Source organism: Aethalodelphis obliquidens, unplaced genomic scaffold (assembly GCF_003676395.1).
Source record: "Aethalodelphis obliquidens isolate GAN/ISIS:26980383/991018 unplaced genomic scaffold, ASM367639v1 scaffold1303, whole genome shotgun sequence".
In the NCBI taxonomy this organism is placed as follows: Eukaryota; Metazoa; Chordata; class Mammalia; order Artiodactyla; family Delphinidae; genus Aethalodelphis; species Aethalodelphis obliquidens.
Genome location: NW_020839214.1, coordinates 1 through 6758, shown reverse-complemented (window position 1 = coordinate 6758; position 6758 = coordinate 1). Strand labels below are relative to the sequence as shown.

Sequence of the window (6758 nt, the reverse complement as noted above, 5' to 3'; positions counted from 1 at the left end):
AAAATGAGATCACTTTATAGTATAAAAGCTTTTGGAATCTTGAAAATCCCCAGCAGTTATTCAGATCCTGATGTGGAACAGCAAACTGATCTGGCCCTGTAGGCAGCTCTCCAACCGAATCCGTGTCCGGGTATGGAACCTCAGTCTCAGTCAACTCCTGATGAGGCGGGGCCAACATCTGCACTGGAGACGAGGACGTCAAGTAATTAACCCCCCAGCTTCTGCCAGGGATGTAAGGGCATGGGGCAATTTGGGAGGGGTTCTGAGGCGTGTAAAGACAAAGCCTCGTTCAGCCATGCGGGGTTGGGGGGTCACCTGGACAGGGCCCAGGGCCCACTCCAGAGGCTGAACTGCCTGGACTAGAAGCCACCGTCGTTGCCATGTGAGAAAGAGACGTGGGGCGCAGCCACGACACAGAGGCGCAGCTGCGACATAACATGCGGCGGCTCCCAGGCGCAGCGACCCAGGCCAGTGAGGAGCCGGGGCCACATCCGCCTTCAGAGCCAAACCGAACCGCTATGCCAGCGCCACGATGCGAGGGCTCAGGTTAGCAACTGCCTGCCCCGACCCCGCCTAATGTCCCACCCTTTATTTATGAAGTCTTTAGTTATGCCACCATTATTAGGCTCGTGCAGAGATCCAATCCGCGCCACCAGAGTGGGCCTTTTTCCCAGACTCCCCAGGGCGCAAGCCATCCTTCCCCTTGCAAAGGTGACAATTACCTCCTGCCGGGCCCTCTTCCAAACCCCTCCCTGCCCACCCTGGCCCCAAACAATGAGGCGAGATTTGGGCTGCAGACCCGAGTGCAACAAACTCCAGCAGCCCAGGGGTGGAGGGGGGTGGGAAGGATGCAGAGCTTCCCGAGGAAACCAAAGGACCTGGCATTCTGGGAAATTCAAAAGTGCTAGTCCATTTCTGGCAATCTGAACTCTTCCTCCTCAAAGCTGAAGTCTGAGAGACATTCTTCCTCCCTTGGCCACACGGCTGACATGAAAAGTAGCTGACCTGCAAAATGATCACCAGTTAGGGTGGCAGGAGGGGGACACTCCTTACAATTATGCTAAAATGTTGCCATTTCCTGCAAACTCTCAGTATTCACGTCTCATGATTCATTCACCACTCTATTATAAGGGGGTCACCACTGAATCAGAGATGACTCCAGAACTTCTGTAGGAGGGATTTGGTGCAGGTGAGCAATTCATTCTGGGAAAGAGAGTCTAAAACCAAGTGAATGGCTCTTTACATTAGCATGGGAAAACTTCCCCCATCCCAAATTGCCTCAACAGAGCCATTAATCTAGAAAAAACTACAGTGTCACTTTCCACAGGTCTACCCTGTGTGCACACATGGAGAAGACACTTAGAATGTTAAAGTCAGCATATTAAGTAATTTTCTTGAAATACTGTAACTAGCACCCAGTTTACTTTCTTCACAGTTCTTTTTATAATCTATTAATTTTACTCCTTTTTAATTGTCTGGTACACCTTTAACACCTAAACTCCAAGAGAGAAGGAGCTTCATCCTATTTCCAGTGCCTAGCACATAATGGTTTCGAAACGGAACTGATTCCAAGATTGGCCTCATTTAGGAGTGGATCTGTTGTTATAATCAGGTTTCCAAAATCTTTAGTATCAATACGGAATCCTTTCCTCTCACATTTCACAGGAAGCTAGACTTCTTAAAGCCCAAACATGGATACGTTTGAAGTTTCCTTGACTGATTTAAATTGAAATGAAATAATTATTTTGTACAGGAAAAACTTTCAAAAATTTTTCATTTTTCAGAACATAACCACCTTTTCTCTACTTTCTTCCCTTCAAAACAAACTTTGCAACATTGGGGTGACTTAAATAATCAGAAATCTTGCCCCAAATTAAGCTGTTAATGGTATGAAACACATTTTTTGCTCATTTTAAATAAAAATCCTATATGCAGTACATTAATGTTTTCTTTTATAAATTACATTGACAACTTAATCCCTAATTTGAGGTATACCATATAACTGGTTTACAGAAAGGTTCTTTGGCAAAATATTTAACACAAGATATATATGAGATCTGAGTAATACACCTTACTTGAAAGGCATGAATAGTTTTTAAACAGTGTAGCATAATCACACTTAAGACCACAGTTACTTTGTTCCCAAATCCCTGCTATTCTATTTGAGGGGAGTTCTAAAGGGTCTGTGTCTTCTCCTGTGTCCACAACTGTAGACGTACACTGATGGCCCTCAATCCTGTTCTCCAAACTTCAAATAAGGGGCCAGAGACAAGGCTCGGAACTTGGGAAAGTCCTAGAAATTTCCTGCCTCAAAATCAGTTTCAGAGTTTCACCTTTCCTAAGGAAGACAGAGATGAGTAGACAGGACGAAGTCTTCCAAATCCTGCTGGTTGTTTTGAATTATGGCTCCACTGGCTGTGTACCCCTTGAGCTTTTATCTCCACATACTTGAATTAAACCCTGTAGTTCCTTTTCGGTTGGAGCATCTGTGACCTCTTCACAGGGTCTAGATGCCACAGCTGTTTTACCACTTTCTGAAATCAAGTTAACAAGGATCAATCCAGAAGCTTTCTTGTTCTAAAACTTCCTGTATACAATGGTAGCACCCAATAATTAGATATTCTTTTGACTTCTAAAAGCAGAAAATAAGAGCATTTTCCTAGAAGTTCCCTCATCTGACACTTCAGTTTTTATCATAACTATTTATGAAAACATATATAAGAAGTATCAACGTTGGTTCATAAACTTTACAAACTTAGAAATAAGAACTAAGGAATAAGGACATAGAAATAAAAAGCTGTGGAAACAAAAATGTTCAACCACAATACAATTAAATAGGAAGGCATTAGGTGGGGGTCAAAGTGAGCTCAAACCTGGGATAGATACCACTGGACTATAATAGATACTTCCTATTAGAAGCAAGAAAAGTGCCTACTCCTTGGGACCAAACTTCTACCAGATACAATGAACAAAGCTTTAGAGACAGAGACAGAGAGAGACAGCATTTGAACACTCTACTGGCAGAAACTGGCCCCTGTACATTTTGGACAATACAGCTTTCCTCAAGGCAAGCAAGGGCCACCAGGCTTTTTAGTCTAAGGAGTTTTTGGTACATATAAGGAGTACCTTGGCATATTAGGCACAAACAACCCAGTCATTTAGTTTGGTTCTTAAAGGTTGTTACCCAGAGTTGACAGCTGATGGAGATTCTGACTGATGACTAGGGAAATCAAACTTCACTGGAAGGATAGCACAAGCTGGAAGGCCAAGACCAATCCAGGGTCAACTCTTACAAGCAAATAAGGTCTCTGACAACTTAGCTAGGATTTCTCAGTCTCTCAGCCTGCAGGGCTGTGAAGCAGGGGAGCAATTCTGTTCCGGGAATCTACTAATCATAAAGTTTCCTTTGGGCACAGCCTGTGACATTCTCACTGCTGTATAACTCGATAGGGAACACAATCAACGCTATTCAATAGCATGACCAGTTTCAAGGCTCACAAAAACGTAGCCGATTATTATATAAGAATCATACTCACCCAATATATCAGAAATGAAAACTGAAATTAAACTGATTCCAAAAACATAGTCTAATAAACTCTTCAACAAGAAAACAGCAATAATAATAACAGTCAATATGTTTTGTCTGCTTACTATGTTTCAGGCATAGTTCTAAGCTTTTTAGATTCATCATCTCATTTACTCTTACAATATCCCCCATTTGGTGGTAAGCTGAATTACTAACCCTATTTGCAGATAAAGAAATTGCAGCTTAGAGATATTAAATACCTACAAATGTCTCTGACTACAAAAATCTAAAATTGCAACAACAACAACAACAAAATCTAAGAGACAAGGTTAGGACTCAAACACAGGTGTCCAAGGCTTATAATCACTACACTATTCTGTACGATAAGCAAGCAATTGAGGAAGAAGTGGATCAAACACTTTCTGTATGAACTGAGGCAAGTCATTCTACATCTAAACACAGGGGACAATAATATTTGCTGTCGTTTTTCTCATAAATGCCACAAAGTACAAATGTAAGACTCCTGCTGTGAAAGCATCTGGTGAATGAAAGAATATGTAATGTTTTAGATAACCATTATTTTCATCCAATTAACTTTTCAAGTAAGTTTATTTGCTCACTGAAACTGAAGTACTTCAAGGACAATCAAAAAGGTCTTACCTAAAACCACAATCAGCAATTTCGGGAATGCATCTGTCATATCTTCTGAATAGCAAGCTTCTGGGTTACCTTCCTTCCTATACGGAATGATAATGACCCTAAATCCAACCAAAACAGATGAATTTAAAATGCCCATATGAATAACTGATTTCTAGGTTATATGTTTAAAACTAAAAATGCATCTGTGATTCTTAGATCATAACCTCAGTGATTAAAGGCAGGCACAACACTGGGGTACGGGTGAATGTCTCTGTTGCAGGTATACCCTGGCATGGCACATTTTTACTGCTCAGATCTATTCTGGAAGTTCCTAAAATACTCCATGGCAAATGCAAACCAAACGTGGCACAAATCTCATATTACTCACAGATTTCAAATACACAAGCTGAGGCTACACTGCTACAGACCCTGCTCTCGTGTGCGTAAAGGGCTGGATTCATACAGTGAGATAGATTTGGTGGTAGTGCAGATGATCTGGCCTCTCCTCAAGCATCACCCGCTCAGGCGAATGGTGGAGCCTCCTCCACTCCATTCGCTAACAGCCCTGCCTCTGACTTAAAATCCTAAGGCCAAGTGCCTTGAATTCTAGGAAAAAACTCAGTACCAATCGGAATCCCCTTTCTAGGGATCTACATTTACATATTCTGCTCAGGCCCTTTTGTAGGAGGCAAAGGACTGAACATTTACACATGAGTTTATTTCAATCTTCAGACAATGATTTTGTTGGGATAACTGAAGGCCAGAAGACATCTGTATTTGAAGGACAAAAATAATTATAAACCAAAAAAAAAAATTCCTAACTAATTTTCCCTCCTCCTAAGCTTCTTGGCATGTAGTCATTTCTAAAATTCTAAAGTTTAAGGTGCTGTCAGGTATCGCCTAAGATAAAAACCTATACTGTCGGGCAGAAAAATTCTGCCCAGGGCTTGAGTTGCTTAGAAAAGGTGATGATGTATCTGAAAAGTTGAGTTTCAGAAAGAAAGGAAAAAAGAGAAATCCCACTTGCTCACCACCCCACACACTCACATACTGGAAAACAGACCTTCTTCCAACTTATCCAAAGGTTCCTCAGCCATGCCAACTCCAGGACTCCTGCACTCGTGGGAGGTCAACACCACCTCTAAAGCACAGAAGAACTTCAGGCTTTGCTTCTGAAGTGGTGTCACAATATCTGTATTTTCCCTTTCTTCAAGGTTAGAAAGATCCTGAAGCTATTAGGACTTCAACATATTCTGTTGTTAGAAATAAAAACTAAACTCCAGCTATCCCAGGTAATAGTTTAAGTATGCTATAGCTTCAAAATCAACTGAGACTTGCAGATAAATGAATAGATATGGACAACTATTTTTTATTATATGCCATACAAATACTGGAGAAAATTATGGACACCACCATCCAAGTCATTGAGATTATCACTAATTCTAGGTGGCAGGCCAATGCTCAGATACTTCCATGTGGAAACCTCGCACATCTCCTCCCCACAGCCCTGTTCTATACTTCTCTCTAAAGTCTTGGAGTTCAATGTTGAAAAGAGTCTGGTTAGTCAAAGAAAAACTACAGAGTTTACCTTGATGATCCTTTTTGACCACTCATGGAAACCAAAGTAGTAATTTGCCAATTCTTGGCATCTGGAGCTGTTTAGGGCAAGGGTATTATGTTGAACCACCTTATGTCTGGTGCCGAGATGAACCTAAAGACATAAAAGACCTAAAAATATCACTACCCTACATAGAGATTTATTTTGGATACACCTGAGATTTATCAATACCAATTTCATAGAGTGGTTGTGAAGATTAAGTAGGACATTTTAAGCAATGAGTTCACAGTGAGCCCTAAATAAATGTTATTTATTACTTTTAAGTCAGTACTTTCTGCATCATTTCCAGGGCCCCTGATTAACCGGAAGGTTCCCTGACCTCTGGTGGTGAAAGTGATGATGAAAGGAACCAAGGAAGCCCAGCAGAAGCCTATTATGGGCCTGGGGGTAAGCAAAGGAAGTGAACTCTTTTAGTCGTCTCATCCTGTAGCTCCTGCTTGAGAATATGACCTGAAGAGGAGATAAGATGGACCTGCCACTGAATTAGGACCTAAACCTGTAGCACCCCCTCCCCAAGTTACTAACTCCTGTTAGAAGACGGAATACATATACCTCTATAAATGCAAAAAAGCAATCAAAAGAATTAGAGATTCATCTGCATTAACAAGCTTCTTTGAGAGTGCAAATATTTCCAGTCTTAACTCTCTAAAGAACTTACACATTACTGTGGATTTTTTACATCACTAGTTCTTTCTTAAATGTCTATTTCCATTTTGAATAGGGTGTAGCATATTAATATAGTCAAAAAATTCAAATAACACAAATAAAGTCAAAGCATTGTTAATTCTTTATTGATTTGTTTGTGCATCTTCCTCTGTCACTAGTTTATGAGCTCCTTAAGTGCTTGAAGGAACCATATATTATTCTTCCCTTGTTAACAAGAAACAAGCATAGATCTTGGCATATAATAGGGGAGTGATGGTCTGTTGACTGAGTGAAGGAATGAGTACATAAGAAAATAAAATTACTTTCTCC

General features: G+C 40.9%; 1 pseudogene; it reads right to left on the bottom strand.

Moving 5' to 3' along the window:
- Nucleotides 1-904: 904 nt before the first annotated feature.
- LOC113617035 (RAD52 motif-containing protein 1-like) lies at nucleotides 905-5876 on the bottom strand (annotated as a pseudogene).
- Nucleotides 5877-6758: the final 882 nt, after the last annotated feature.